Consider the following 15,573-nt stretch of genomic DNA (forward strand, 5'->3'; position numbering starts at 1 on the left):
GATGAGTTCAACATGTCGAATCGGCCAAAAGAAAACAAAAAACAAAAAAAAAAACAGAGGACCAACTTCAGCCGACAGTGCGGAACCCTTACCAATGAGGGAAAGCCAAAGAGTGATGATATATGATCAACCCACCTGGAAGGTGATGTAGGCCAACTAATGGTTTAAGCTTAAAGGGATTTACTCAACCTTAAGTAGTTCCAAATCTGTATGAATTTCTTTGTTCTGCTGAACACAAAGGAAGATATTTGTGTTCAGCAGAACAAAGTAGTTCATATAGGTGTTATACGTTCACCAAAGATACATCCAACTGTTTGCTAGGATACGTGCCAATGGGCATGTTGGCATTTTTGTGTGAATTTGTCCGTTCAAGCGCAAGACTTGAAAGAAAACTCAGTTTTAAGCTTCGAATGAGCGTGTACACAAATCTTCTCACAGCGTGTGTGAGTTCTCTTTCGCATCTTGCTCATCAATGTTTAAAATTAGCAAGGCTTAAATGAGTTTATTATAAACACAGATAGCAACGTGTGATACTGGTAGTTCCAAAAAAAAAAAAATATTGGTGCTAACTAAACAGTAACACCAATGTTTTGGTCTACCTCTATTAACAATTAACATTAACTTTCAATTAAGCTTTTTATAACACATGCATGACCTTAGAGGTATCAGTCCCAAATCTGTTTATGTATTCACTGTAAAAGATTTCTGTAATTTGAACAGTATTTTACTGTAATAAGTATCAGTAAGACACTGTAAAAACTGTAAACAGCAATGGATTATGGTAAATATATGGTCACTACTGTAATTCTACTGTAAATCCATTTACACTAGTGAACTTGACCATGAAAAACTGACCAATGGCAAGAGAGATTTCTTTTTTTTAACTTGTATGGTGGAAGTGGCAGTAAATGGATAAAAGATGTACCAGTACTCACCAAAAATGTTAGTATTATTTATATTTTATGTAAAAACAAACATTTCCAAATGTTCTCACTTATAATGATAACAGCAAACTAACATGATTAATCATGTCGTTTTTCACGTTGAAAGGGTTTTGGTACCTTTTTAGACTGACTGTCGGCCTGATCACTGTCATAATGGTGATAACTTTAACTGGTGAGTAATTTAAGTTCAGCTATCTTGGCCAAAATAATCTTTAGTAAAACCAACATAACGTTTGTGTGTTCCGCTGCCTCTTTAAAGTAAGTTAGTTTCACAGGCGGAGTTGTCTGTAACTTAACGCTAACAGCAGCTACCTAACATTAAATACAGAGGAAAAGTAAGATAGACGACACCATTGATTAAGTGGGGTTTTTAAACAATATTTTCAAGTACATGTTTTGATTTATTTTCAGGTTTGTGATCTGGATAATGTCAACTGCAACGTCGGGCTCGGAGGTGTGTGTTGGAGATTTTTCATTGCTGTCATACCATCAACTGGTAGGTTAACGTCACCTAAGGCTACGTCTACACTAATCCGGATATATTTGAAAACAGAGTTTTCGTCTAAAAACGCTCCGCGTACACACTATTATTTTCAAAGTTTTTCCAAAAGTTGCTCATCCACACTGAAACGTATGAAAACGCTTACATCCCCCTACTGCGCATGAGTAAAGCTTCGACCTGCATCATTTCCACTAGGCGTTTATTTACTTTCCGGCTCTTTGAAACTTTTAGGCAATCTCGAGGAAAGGCACTGAGTTTTTTTAAATGGGCCGACAGTGAGGTGGAGTTGTTGCTGCAAGTAACACAGGAGTATAAAGTGGCCTAAGCAAGCGAGAACGTAGACTGGGAGACGTGTCTTGGCTGAATTGGTCATTTGACTGCATCACATGACTAAAAATGCGTCATCGTATTCAAAAGCCTCCGTTTTCACAGTCCACACTATGGCTCAAAGACGGCATTTTCAAATTTATCCGCTTTGGAGAGCGTTTTCCAAAAGCTACATTTTTGTTGACTTAAAACGCTGGACGGAAGGCCAAAACGGAGAGAAAAATATACGTTTTCAAGCGAAAAAGTATTAGTGTGGACATGGCCTAAATTAGCCAAAGTAAACTTATTAAACAGAGAAGCATAATAACTTTTGTATGCTCTGCTGCCTCATTATCACAAATTAGCTAGTTAGGCAGATGTAACAACGTTAGCAGTGAGCTAACGTGAAAACTGAGTTAAAACAAAAGATGGCTTATTTTCAAGTTTGTGGTCTAGATAATGTCGTCTGCAAAGTCGGAGGTGTATTTTGGAGTCTATTCTTGGGATTGCAGTCATTAATAACATCCAATAGATGAATAGCACTAGTTAAGCAGGCAAACATAATATAATGTACCTGGCAATTAAACCAAGCAGGAGAGTTAAGAGTTAAAATGCTTTTAAACAATCATCCGTCTGTGTTCTTGATTTTGAAACTATAAACACCATAATGTACTTATTACAACTTAAAAACAACCTATACCAAAATCTATTTAAAATACATTTATTTCATACCTAGTAGGACTGGGCGATATATCGCATGCGATTGTCACATGCATTTCGTCAGTAAAGCCGGTTCCCCGATTACCGCAAAATCACCGTCACCTGCTTTCAAATGGAGTGCCATTTAATAGACAGAACACTGTAGATCACTGACAAGCTACGCAATATCACGTTCATTATCGCGGATGAATCGTCTTCGATAATGAACACGATATTGCGTAACTTGAGAGCTACGCAAGAGAGCTCGTAGAGAGCTTGTCAACTTTGACTGGCAAAATTACTAAAATGTAACACAACACAAACTTACTTTTACTGTATTTTATATTTTTAAGGCCTGTTTTGCATTTCAGTTTGTGTATGTTTTAAAATGCTATAGATACAAATGGTCCCCAGGAGATAACTTCTAAGGACTTTGGTGATCTTGGTTATTTTTTTCTTCTTCATGACCTCTAGGTCAAGATTTGTAATTTGTACTTCTAAAAAGAAAATGTTCAAAGATTAAAAAGAATATTATAAAGTAGGGCTGCACGATTAATCGCATGAGATTGTCATGCGTGTCTCATCAGTAAAGCCGGTTCTGTGATTAACGGTAAATGTCCATCACCTGCTTTCAAATGGAGCGGCACTTAATATACAGAGCCGTAGTTCGCGGACAAGCTACGCAATATCGTGTTCATAATCGAAGGCGATTCATCTGCGATTATGAACGCGATATTGCGTAGCTTGTCCGCGAACTACGGCTCTGTATATTAAGTGCCGCTCCATTTGAAAGCAGGTGATGGACATTTACCGCTAATCACAGAACCGGCTTTACCGATGAGACACGCATGACAATTGCATGTGATTAATCGTGCAGCCCTATTATAAAGGACAAATGTTCATGAGTTAATGTGATTTTTTGGGGGAAATTTTTTACCAAATACTGTAATCTCTTTACAGTGTTATGGCTGAGCACCACTTCTCTGTGTGACAAACCACAGCTTATATTCAACACTATCCCCCATGTATTTTTGAGCCGTTTTAACTGAAAGCAACATGCATTGTTTTGTCTCAAGATGCAAACCAGTATTTTTTTTTTTGGCATGTTTATAAAAGCTACTTAAATGTCCTTATTGAACTAAGGCCTAATCGTGGCTAAATCTAGCCTAAGCCATGTCTGTGAAACCGGGTCCAAACATATGGGATTTAAACATGCCATTAAAGAGGCATCTCATTGCTGTCTTTCAAACACAAAAGGGTACAGCCATCATTAAATTGCTTTGAAATTGTAGCTGCATGACAGGTAGGTAACAGACATTTTCACAGTCCTGTGTAATCCTGTGTAAACTGTACAGATTATTATCATAACATTTCTAGTCATCAGAGGTTCAAGCACAGGTATAAACTATATTGGCAGTGTTACATAATTTATAGGATGATGAGGAAAAACCTGGTTTTAACTTTGGTCGAAAGTTGTGCACGTTTTCCAGCAAAACACTAGCCTACCACAGTGTTTTATATGACAAGCACTGAACTTCAGGAAATGACTGCAGGAATGTTTTAAATGGCCACAGAGAAAGATGACAAAGATGAGAGATTCAGTCAGTTATGTTTCAAAATGAGCCTTTTACTTACGTACTTGTTTTTTTTTTTTTTCCACATTCTTTAACTCAAGCATGTGTTTTATTTAAATGACGAGAAACCCATAACCGTTTGCTTACCGTCTCTCAATTGTACCTGTAGCCTGCCGCAACTTAAACAAATGGAGGGCGCTTTAGGAAAAACCCAGGTCTGTTCAAGGCCTCAAGCGTTTGCCCTACTCCAACCATAAAATTTATTATAGATACCCTTCGACTAACCGACATAAACCAAGGAAAGTCCGCTGTAAAACAATGAAACCCTTCCCAAACAAGAGAGAATTAAGTTTGGAAGGGAAGAAGCGACTTTCAGCTTGTCACGTAAGAATCGTGTCAGCGACACCTATGACTGTGTTTCTCCTATGTGCCCAAATATCCAGTTAAAATGTTAACTATGTAACAATAGGCTACTGGCCCCAAAGAGACGAATTTAGAATCTGTAAAGTCGCACCGAGAAGTCTTCTTCAAAGCTGCGCATTTTCGACTATGTTTCACTGTAACTGTAATTGTGGGAAAGTGCTGCAAGTAAAACATGTCAATTTCAGTCAGGTAAAAATCACTGTAGAGCGTAACGTTACATGGGCAGTTGTGTTCTGCTGTTTAGCTGGTGGAAATCATGTGCTAACCTACACAGAGTAAGATTGATAAAGAAATACGGGAAAAGCTTTAATATTCAGCTAAGGAGAGGATATCGAAACAATACAAGATTGAGAATTCATAAGTGCCATAGCACTTCTATAGCAAGCTAAACTCACGGCGGCAGAATGCTTATCGTGATCACCGAGAAAGCATGCTGGACAACGTCGAAAAAACAAAACAACTCACCATTACCGAATCGTTGGACTATGGAGATCCATGGAACAACGAATTTCTTTTATATTTAATTCGTGGGCACGTCCCACACTGAAAGTGACCGACATTCTTGAGGTAGAATCAGTTCGACACATTGGTATTTGCTGAGAGGCAGTGCTTCCTTTAGAAGTGAGAAGAAAGTGCAGTACAAACATGACGCACTAGGGGGTGCTCACTACAGAGCAAAACGACCTCCAGCTCCACCTCTCTGGACTTCGAGGGTGGAGCTTAACCTGCTTAATGAGTGGAGAGATAGGGTTATGGGTAGGGTTAGGGTGTGGTTGGAGGATGCAGCTCCACCCATCATGCCCACAGTAGGTCGAGAGAGGGGGAGCTGGAGCTCCAGAGAGACGGAGCTGGAGGTTATACTCCACCCATGGCTCTGCAGTGAGTAGCTTAATGCCTATTGTAGGTATCTAGGAATAAAGAAAAGAAAAGAAAAGAAAAGAAAAGAAAAGAAAATAATATGCAAAACAAAAATAATACACTGTATAGCACCAATAATAAGCAATATCCCACCTACTGTAGGTAACTAGGAATAAAGAAAAGAATATGCAGAACAAAAATAATGCACTGTATAGCACCAATAATAAACAATATACCAAATGACAGGGTTTGAAATTAAAGGGGTCATGACATGAAAAATCAATTTCCTTGGTCTTTTGGCATATAAGAGGGTTTTGTATCATTATTACATCCTGCAAGTTCCATATCTTAAAATGTCCTTGTCATCAATAATAATAATAATAATAATAAAAACATTTATATAATCAAGCTGTAAAAAAGCTTTTTTTTTTTTTTTTTTTTTTTTTTTTTTCACTTAGCCACCTTCTCCTTATCTTATTGTTAAAGGAACACTCCACTTTTTTTGAAAATAGGCTCATTTTCCAACTCCCAGAGTTAAACAGTTGAGTTTTACCGTTTTCGAATCCATTCAGCCGATCTCCGGTTCTGGCGGTACCACTTTTAGCATAGCTTAGCATAGTTCATTGAATCTGATTAGACCGTTAGCATCGCGCTTAAAAATGACCAAAGAGTTTTGATATTTTTCCTATTTAAAACTTGACTCTTCTGTAGTTAAATCGTGTACTAAGACCGACAGAAAATGAAAAGTTGCGATTTTCTAGGATGATATGGCTAGGAACTATACTCTCATTCAGGCGTAATAATCAAGGAACTTTGCTGCCGTTCCATGGCTGCAGCAGTGCAATGATATTACGCAGCGCCCGTAAGCCCCTGCTTGCACAGGGAACGTGCCTTGCAACCATGGAGACGTATGTGAGAGACGCTGCGTAATATCAATGCGCCTGCTGCAGCCATGATACGGCAGCAAAGTTCCTTGATTATTACGCCTGAATGAGAGTATAGTTCCTAGCCATATCAGCCTAGAAAATCGCAACTTTTCATTTTCTGTCGGTCTTAGTACATGATTTAACTACAGAAGAGTCAAGTTTTAAATAGGAAAAATATCAAAACTCTTTGGTCATTTTTAAGCGCGATGCTAACGGTCTAATAAGATTCAATTAACTATGCTAAACTATGCTAAAAGTGGTACCGCCAGAACCGGAGATCGGCTGAATGGATTCGAAAACGGTAAAACTCAACTGTTTAACTCTAGGGGAGTTGGAAAATGAGCCTATTATCAAAAACAAGTGGAGTGTTCCTTTAATGAATTACATACATAAAATAAAACAAATAAATAAAAAACAAGGATTATACAAAAACAATGGGAAAGTATAGCTGCAAGCAGCAATACAGGGCAAAATCCCTGAAGGGGCTGTAACGCAATGCAGAGCAGGTAGAGCAAAAACAGCAGAATATGAATGTACATGAAAAACAGCTAGTTCAGAAGTACAGGTGAGAATGAACTTAAAATGAGCAGAAGTTCAGATGAGAATGAACACAGAATGAACAAAAACACACTCATGTCTAATCCAAGAGGAATACAGATTAGTACAACTATTACCCGGATAATAAAGGAATTAAAGGCGTCATGAACTGTGTTGTTTTATTGTTTTATAATGTTTCATTGGGTGCACTTATAATGTTAGTATGCTCTTTACATCAAAAATCATCATAATTTATTAATAAATTGCATTTTTCCTGCCCTGATTTTAGCCCTCTGATTTGAACACTCTGTTTTAAGGGGTGTGTCGTCTGTGAGACTTCAGTGTAAATGCCCACTGCTGTGATTGGCTAACATCTTTGCATATGAAATAGCTAAAGTATTACTCTCTCAAAAACTTTTAGCATGTTTTTACCAGAGGTGGGAGTAAGTCACATGTGTTCAAGTTACAAGTAAGTCGCAAGTCCCTACCATCAAGTCTCAAGCAAGTCTCAAGTCACAGTGCACACAAACCAAGCAAGTCAAGTCCTGCTAAGGGTCAAGTCAAGTCAAGTTACAATACCAAACAGAAACAAGTACACTGTAAAAAATATTTTATATATTTGTTATCACAACATTTTTTTCTTTTGTCAAATCACCTTAGATAATTAATGTGGTTCAGATAACATAATGTTTTGAGTTTCTGTTGATTAAACCAATCATCTTCATTGTATTAACTGAAATTTTTAATTTCAATGAACTCAAAATGTAGAGTTTATATTGGCCTTGACATTATTTATTTTCCCCTCAGAAATGAACTTTCTTAATTATCCTTATACCATAATATTTATGATAATAATAATATAATTTATTATAGTTAATAATTTTATAATTCTTAAAACATTTATTATTATAATAACAAAAAAAAAAACTTTTGTTTTTAGACAGTTTAATATAACATAAAAAAATAATAATAATAAATAAATAAATAAAAAGTTACTGCCACTCTTCAACAGCAGCTGTCACAGTGTTGCTAGATGACAACAAGAACAATCCTCCAGCTAGACCAGGGGTAGGCAAGTTCGGTCCTAGAGAGCCACTGTCCTGCTGAGTTTAGCTCCAACCTTAATCAAACACACCTGAACAAGCTAATCAAGCTCTTCAGGATTACTAAGGCAGCTGAAGGTTTTTTTTTCAGGGTTGGAGCTAAACTCTGCAGGACAGCGGCTCTCTAGGACTGAACTTGCCTATCCCTGGGCTAGACTGTCCCATTTAACAACGCTCATTCCGACCTTTGTTGCCTTCAAAGGATGCAGCCTCTTAATTGGGATGCAGCTATTGTCCTACTGCAGAGTTCAGCTCCAGCAGCGTACGGCCCACAAGTCCGCAGCGGAGGCTTGGCGACGTCCGACCCAGGGGGAGCCGACGTACCGAGGGAGCCCAGTGAGTCTGAATGCTCGATGGTCGGAGCCGGAGTCGAGGGGAGGAGGAGTGTAGGTGCAGGAGCCAGGCTGACGGGTCGAGGCAGGACAGAGCACGACGAGGCAGGAGGCGGAGCCACGGACTCCTGACGCCCAGAAGGAGTGACCTCCCAGCAGGACCATGATGAGGCCTCACCACTGAGAGGAGGATGAGGTGAGTCAGTGGGAATGATGGGAGGTGACGATGGCTGGGTGACAGGCTTGGCGATGCTCTGGAAATAAGTGGCACAGGAACCCAAAGATGAAGTGTCCTTACTGGTTATTTGAGGTGGTGGGAGAGGGAGGTTGGGTGGGGATGATAGAACTGTCGAAGAATCAGAATCATTGGAAATGCAGGGATACAAAGTATTTTTCTCACCACTCTCTATAAAACTGTCCAACTGTTGCTCACTCTCAGTGGCGGGGGTATGGGCGGGGCTCGCATCCATCCCCTCGAACTCCGCTAGGACTCCCACGGCGATGGACGATGATGTCGGCTCACGCCCCTGGTCAGATTCCTGGTGGTTCTTCGGCTCAGGGGCGATGTTGAGCTCCACCTCTTTGTCCTCGGGTGTAGGCTCTAGCGTCGCGGCAGGCGGAAGCTTCCAGTCTGCGGGGGATACAGGCGTCGTCAATCGCGGTGGTGACGGGCTGGGCTCTGGGTCTGGCCGGGTTCTGAATCGGGACCGCACGCTTTCCAGACACCAAAATACGGCTTCCCTCCAACTAAGTCCGGTGGTGTCTGGAAGGTGGGTGGCATGGTAGAGGTTGGCCCCGATCCAGAACAGGTTCTTGATGGTTTCATCCTCCAAAGAGGTCTGTCTAGCCAAATGAAAAAAATTGTGGCTTTCCTGTGCCACAGTGATGAACTTAGCCCGTTCATCAAATTTGGGCGGTCCGTTCATCTGTTACGGTTTGCTGCAGGAAGGAGCACAGACGAGGAGTATAAATCCAAATACTAGTTTTAATGACGTAATCCACAGGTTAACAGGCATAGGAAAGCAACACAACTTACAACAATGGTGAACGGACAAGGACTGAGTGAACAGGTGCAAACTAAATAGCAAACATAACAAGGATGATTAACTAGACACAGGTGATACAGATTAACTAATGATTAAGGCGGGAAACAGAACATGTGATCACAGAACGAAAACAAAGTCCATAAACTGACACTGAAACTAAACAGACTGTGACAATTTCCTTATTTATGTATATATTTATTTTTTCCACATTTATTTATTTTTTATTTTATTTATTTATATATTTATTAATTTTGATTTTTATTTATTTCCACATTTATTTATTTACATATTTGTTCATTTGTTCAAGGTGTCACTGTGGCCTCAACGCTTCGCCCTCGTCTACTCTGAGCTCGATTGCTATGTCTGAGGTAAACCACGCCCTCCTCATTACCCTATGGACAAAGAAATATAAAAATATATAAATGTAAAATAAAGAAATGTCGAAATAAAGAAATGTAGAAATGAAATAAATAAATAAATGTGGAAATAAATTGAAATCGAAATGAATAAATGTATAAATAAATAACATAAAAAAATAAAAATATACATAAATAAGGAAATAAATGTATAATTTTTTTTTTTTGCTTTTCTTTGTATATTTATTTATATATTTATTTATTTATTTGTTTATTTATTTATTTTTTTACATTTCTTCGTATATTTATTTATTTATGTATGTATTTATTTATTTTTAATTTCGGCAGACCTGGCATTCCATATAAGTCAACATAACAAATGTGACAAATAATGCCTTTAATGATAATAGTACACTTGAAGCTTGTGGTCATATTTCTATAAAGTTAGTCAACAGACGCTAGCAGATTTATTTCTTCTCATTTCAGCAGTGATTTTTTTTATTTTTTTTTTATATCATTTCATGCATAACACTGATTATTAAGGACTTGGGTCATACTGAGTTCATGACCTTTGACTTTTTTTTTATTATTATTATTTATTTATTTTTTATGGTGAGACCAGTTGCATTACAACTGTTTAATTATTCATGCCAAATCCCTGGCCAACTTCTGAAATCTTAGACTGCAATGATTACGTGAATGATAACTGGAATGAAGTGTAGTTACAGCCATTCACGTTTATTTGCAGTTTTGTGATTCTTTCTTTCTGAAGACAATGCGCAAACATCAATAAATTTGTTAGTACAGACAACAAATGTCAACAACAAATGTCACTCACTTTTATAAGCAAAGATCACAACTTTGTGGACAAATGCATGTAGTGCGTGTCTATGTTTAGGGCATAGCGCTTGAATATGCAACAACTATAATTGACCGACAGAGGGAGATGTAATTTCAGAAAGATCTACATAGGCTATTTGACCATTTTATGTCGTTAGATCCTTGAAGTGACAAATATTACATGTATTATATTACATAATATTACAAGTAGTCTATTATCAAAATGTTTTAACCATCTCGTCAGGACTCATCACAAAGTTTCTTTAAATCCTTCAGATTACTTATTGCCTTCTCTGTTAAAAAAATACCCAACTTTATTTTGGAGAAATTTAAAGGGGCTATAGGCTACCGAAACATTTGCTTATAAAATGGTATAGGGAAGTGTGGATGACACCTTTTCAGTTTTTAAAAGAATGCTCAGGCTGTCTACAACACACGTCTTTCAAGTTTAAAGAAGTCATTGTGCAGATGGTCGCTATTCAGCAGCCTGTTTGGGCCCAAGAGATCATTTAGTTTGGTGTCCGAGAGATGGATGACTCTCTCCCTGTTTATAAGCTTTATAGCGAAAATGTGTAATTCCTGGGATTCTGTGATTTTTAAACTATTATTTCAATATTGAACTATTTCAATATTTTTTCAAACTACATATAATTAATTTTCTAAATACTCTACATCATTAGGTACATATCAAACCTCCAACAAATCATATTTTCCAACCTCAGGCATTAAAGACCTTTTATTATTTTCAGGGTTTTTTTTATTTCTTCAAATTTAAACACCTTTTATTCTCAACCCGGTAACGGATTGGTTTAGTAGTATTTTCCACAAAACTTGCTATAGCCTAAAACAAACATCTACCTAATGCTTGTGTGTCCTTCATAACAATTTTATAACTACAAATGTAACATTTATGATCATTTTGACATTTTTATTGGACTGAAGTTAAAAACAAATTGTCTCTGTGGTATCTTAATGTTTGTAAAAAAAAAAAAAAAAAAGTGTTCAATTTAGATGTTCAAGTAAATTTAGATGTTCAAGTGCTAGTCCTTAACATGTCAGTTCAGCAAGAAATGCTTTAATTTTTAATTGTCTTCCTTATTTTTTCTAAAAATATTTATGTGAGAATAGTGTGATGGAGTTGAAGATGGTTTGAAGGGAGACATCACCTTCAATTTTATATATATAAGTATATAAGTGGACAGATTCCATAAAATATTCTATTTATAACAAAATTAATAGTTATCATGATTTTGGTAAGTATATCTTTCCTGAAACCCTGATATATATATATATATATATATATATATATATATATATATATATATATATACAAGTTAAAAGTTTTAAACCCCAAAACATGATGGGGTTGAGGTTTGTAGCCACTGCTGCTCTTGTAGTGTAGGAGACTAGACCATATATGGCAGCAATTAAATAATATTGCATATACTTTGTAGAATGGTGTCACATATGGGTGGAGTCTAAATTATTATAGATGGAGAATGGTTGGCGTGACGGGGTTGAGTTCAGACTGAGGGACATAACTTGTCTGTTTTTTATAAAATATAGAGCATTTTTTTTTAGTAAAATATTTTTCACAAGAAAGTATCACAAAGGAATACTTATAATATTGCCCAAAATATAGACACTGTGCACTTTTTGTTAAATATTTTCTAAGTACAAATTCAGTGAATTGCCTCAGGGACATGATGAAATGCGAGAAATAAGAATTTTCAGCATCATTACTCCAGTCTTCAGTGTCACATGATCCTTCAGAAATCATTATACTATGCTGATTTGCTGCTCAAAAAACATTCCTTCTTCTTCTTCTTCTTCTTATTATTATTATCAATGTTGAAAACAGTTGTTTTTTCCTCAGGATTCTTTGATGAATAGAAAGTTCAAAAGAAGAGCATTTATCAGAAATAAATGTCTAAATGTCTTTATTGTCACTACACACACACACAAACATTATATATATATATATATACTTTTCAAAAAGTTTGGGATTGGTAAGATTTTTAATGTTTTTAAAATAAGCTTTGTCTGCTCACCAAGGCTGCATTTATTTGATTAAAAATACAGTAAAAACAGTAATATAATATTATTACAATTTAAAATAAATGTTTTCTATTTGAATATATCTTAGAGTAATTTATTCCTGTGATGGCAAAGCTGAATTTTCAGCATCATTAGTCCAGTCTTCCGTGTCACATGATCCTTCAGAAATGCAGATTTGCTGCTCAAGAAACATTTCTTATTATTATCAATGTTGAAAACAGTTGTGTACTTTTTTTCAGGATTCCTTGATGAATAGAAAGTTCAAAATAATTTTATTTTATTTATCATTTATCTGAAATACTAAGCTTTTGTAACATTATACACTACCATTCAAAAGTTTGGGGTCTGTGAGAATTTTTATTTTTTATTTTTTTGAAAAGAAATGAAAGAAATTAATACTTTTATTCAGCAAGGATGCATTAAATCGATCAAAAGTGACAGTAAATACATTTATAATGTTACAAAATTTTATATTTCAAATAAATGTTCTTTTGAACTTTCTATTCATCAAAGAATCCTGGAAAAAAAAAATACAATTATTGTAATATTACAATTATTGTACAATAATTGTACACATTAAATGCTTATTGAGAAGCAAATTGGCATATTAGAATGTTTTTTGAAGGATCATGTGACACCGAAGACTGGAGTAAAGATGCTAAAAAAATTCAGCTTTGCCAACTCAAGAATAAATTACATTTTAAAATATTTTCAAAATAAATCAGTTATTTTAAATTGTAATAATATTTCACAATATTACTGTTTTTACTGTATTTTTAATCAAATACATGCAGCCTTGGTGAGCAGACAAAACTTCTTTCAAAAACATTAAAAATCCCAAACATTTGAACGGTGTATACATATATATATAGATATATATATATATATATATATATATATATGGGGCTAATAGAAAAACATACTTTTTGCCATTTGATTTAGTGATATAAAAATAAAGCTTGTAAGTTACTTTACTTACAGGGAGTTGACTGCTGTATGTGATAATGCATGCGTGCTGTGTGTACAGATGGCCTGAGCATGAGCTTGAATAAGACAGCGCCTATCCGACACTGACGTATTGTGAGCGTGTCGCTCTCAATATGCGAGGTAATGAGAACAGACTGACTTCTTTTTTCTGTATTCCCTTTCTTCTCTTCTCTCCTTCTCTCTCACTCTCTCTACTCTAGTGTATTTCCATTTGTTTGGAGACAAAGGGCCATGAGCCAGCTCCAGCCTGGTTCCCTGCTGGTGAAGTGGGCAAGCATAATGTGGCCCATCCTCAGGGCCACATTTCAACACATGGATCTGCCTTTGTACCTCACTGCTAGTGCAATACACATATACACTCACTCTACAATGCACACTTCTGATGGATATCAAGGGATTGAGTGAAAAGGGGTAGGCTGAAGATGCATTGGGAGATGGGCTTTAGGCACTGAAGACAGAGCACAATTATAATGGAGGAAGATGAAAGACTCACACACTCCCTTCTGCATTTTAAGTGCTAAGTCATGTGGACATATGGCTGCTTCTTCTTGTGTTTATCTAGTCAGAAGACAAGAAGCTTCACTTGGAACAAATGGGAATGTGTTCCTATGTATATTTGTCCCATTCTGAATTCTAGAAAAGTGTACCTGAATTATGATGGTGTGAGAACCCACAAACAGGACAATAGTGAATAGAATTCTTGGCCATCTGTACACTTCCTGACATATGGTCACTTGTATGTCTTTGCCATTACATAATCCATGGTGAAGAAGCAATATGGCCTTTTCTCATAAACAAACACACATGTGCTGGCTACATTCACAGTCTGTTACCCACTCAAAAAAGAGCTACAGCTGGCAGTTTTAGTTTAGGGTATGTTTTGGAATTGCAGCATGGGCACAAATTAACTAAATGGATAGGCTGTTTATCACAAATACTCCTCAATGAAGTCAAAACAATTAAAAAGTCATTATAAACTATCAGTGGGTGATGCATTTGTCCATGCGATTTAGTTTTAATTTAGAGTGTTTTGCATTTCATTAAATTTTCATAATTTCAGTCAAATTTAAAACACCATTGGCTAAATTAAACCCATTCAATCCACACAGAATATAGCATTAACAACAAGTTTGACAAAAAGCTAATTACTCACTGTGCTTGATCTTGATCTTTCTGGCATGTGTTTAATGTACTGGAAAGACAACTCTCTTTATTCTTTGCTTCTGAAATTAACACTAGAATACTATATGACAAATTAATTGTGGCTTCCTCCACAATTAAGAAATACACTATTCTGTTCTCTTTCCATAATTTTATTGAAACCAGTGTTATGTTTGCTATATGACACTGTATTCATTTTATAATGCACTACTACTTGTACTGTCAAATCTTTTTAGAGACATCAGCCTACAATAAACATAGATAATTATAGTCTGGAAAAAGCATGTTAAGCCTTGGATTATAAGAGATGCTCTTTTAAATCCTTTCTGGTCTCAAGACATTACGAAGTTGCATTAACCACTATCATTCAATCACTGAGCCAGTGTATGAATTTGAGTGCTGTTGTGTATGTGTAAATGTTCTGTTATTGTCAACAAGTGAAGAGAAAATGTAAATTAAACAGTATAACAAAATATTTTATCAAGGAAAGTGATGCTTCTAAAACAACTGACTGTAAAGTGTTGTACATTTATAAGGGTAACAAACACTGTGGTCAGAGAGAGAACTGAGGTTTTGAATGAGTGATCCAAACATATATTCCTGTCGTTTGCTTGAGAAACCACTGTACAAGGGAGTCTGGGGTAACTATACTGATTCTTTCTGGATGTGAGAATTTAGTTTGCTTGTTTTATATATACAGTGGTAAGAATAAGTTTGTGAACCCTTTGAAAATATCTACATTTCTGCATTGATTATTCAAAAAATATGATCTGATCTTCATGGATGTCAAAATTATAGAAAAATAAAATCTGACTAAACTAATAACACACAAACAGTACTTTTCAAATTTTTATTGAAGACATTGGGTGATTATTGACACGGCAGGCTGAAAAAAAATGTTAACCTAAAAAAATAAGTAAA

At 36.1% G+C, this 15,573-nt stretch overlaps 1 protein-coding gene across 1 annotated transcript in view; it reads right to left on the reverse strand.

Moving 5' to 3' along the window:
* LOC137032502 (vang-like protein 1) overlaps positions 1 to 5,056 on the reverse strand; it is a 173,288-nt gene extending 168,232 nt beyond the window's left edge. Inside the window, exon 1 of the mRNA XM_067404261.1 lies at positions 4,914 to 5,056. The gene's annotated coding sequence lies outside the window, so the exon portion shown is untranslated. The remainder of the gene's footprint in view (positions 1 to 4,913) is intronic.
* Positions 5,057 to 15,573: the final 10,517 nt, after the last annotated feature.

The sequence above is a fragment of the Chanodichthys erythropterus genome, chromosome 12 (assembly GCF_024489055.1).
Source record: "Chanodichthys erythropterus isolate Z2021 chromosome 12, ASM2448905v1, whole genome shotgun sequence".
Taxonomy (NCBI): Eukaryota; Metazoa; Chordata; class Actinopteri; order Cypriniformes; family Xenocyprididae; genus Chanodichthys; species Chanodichthys erythropterus.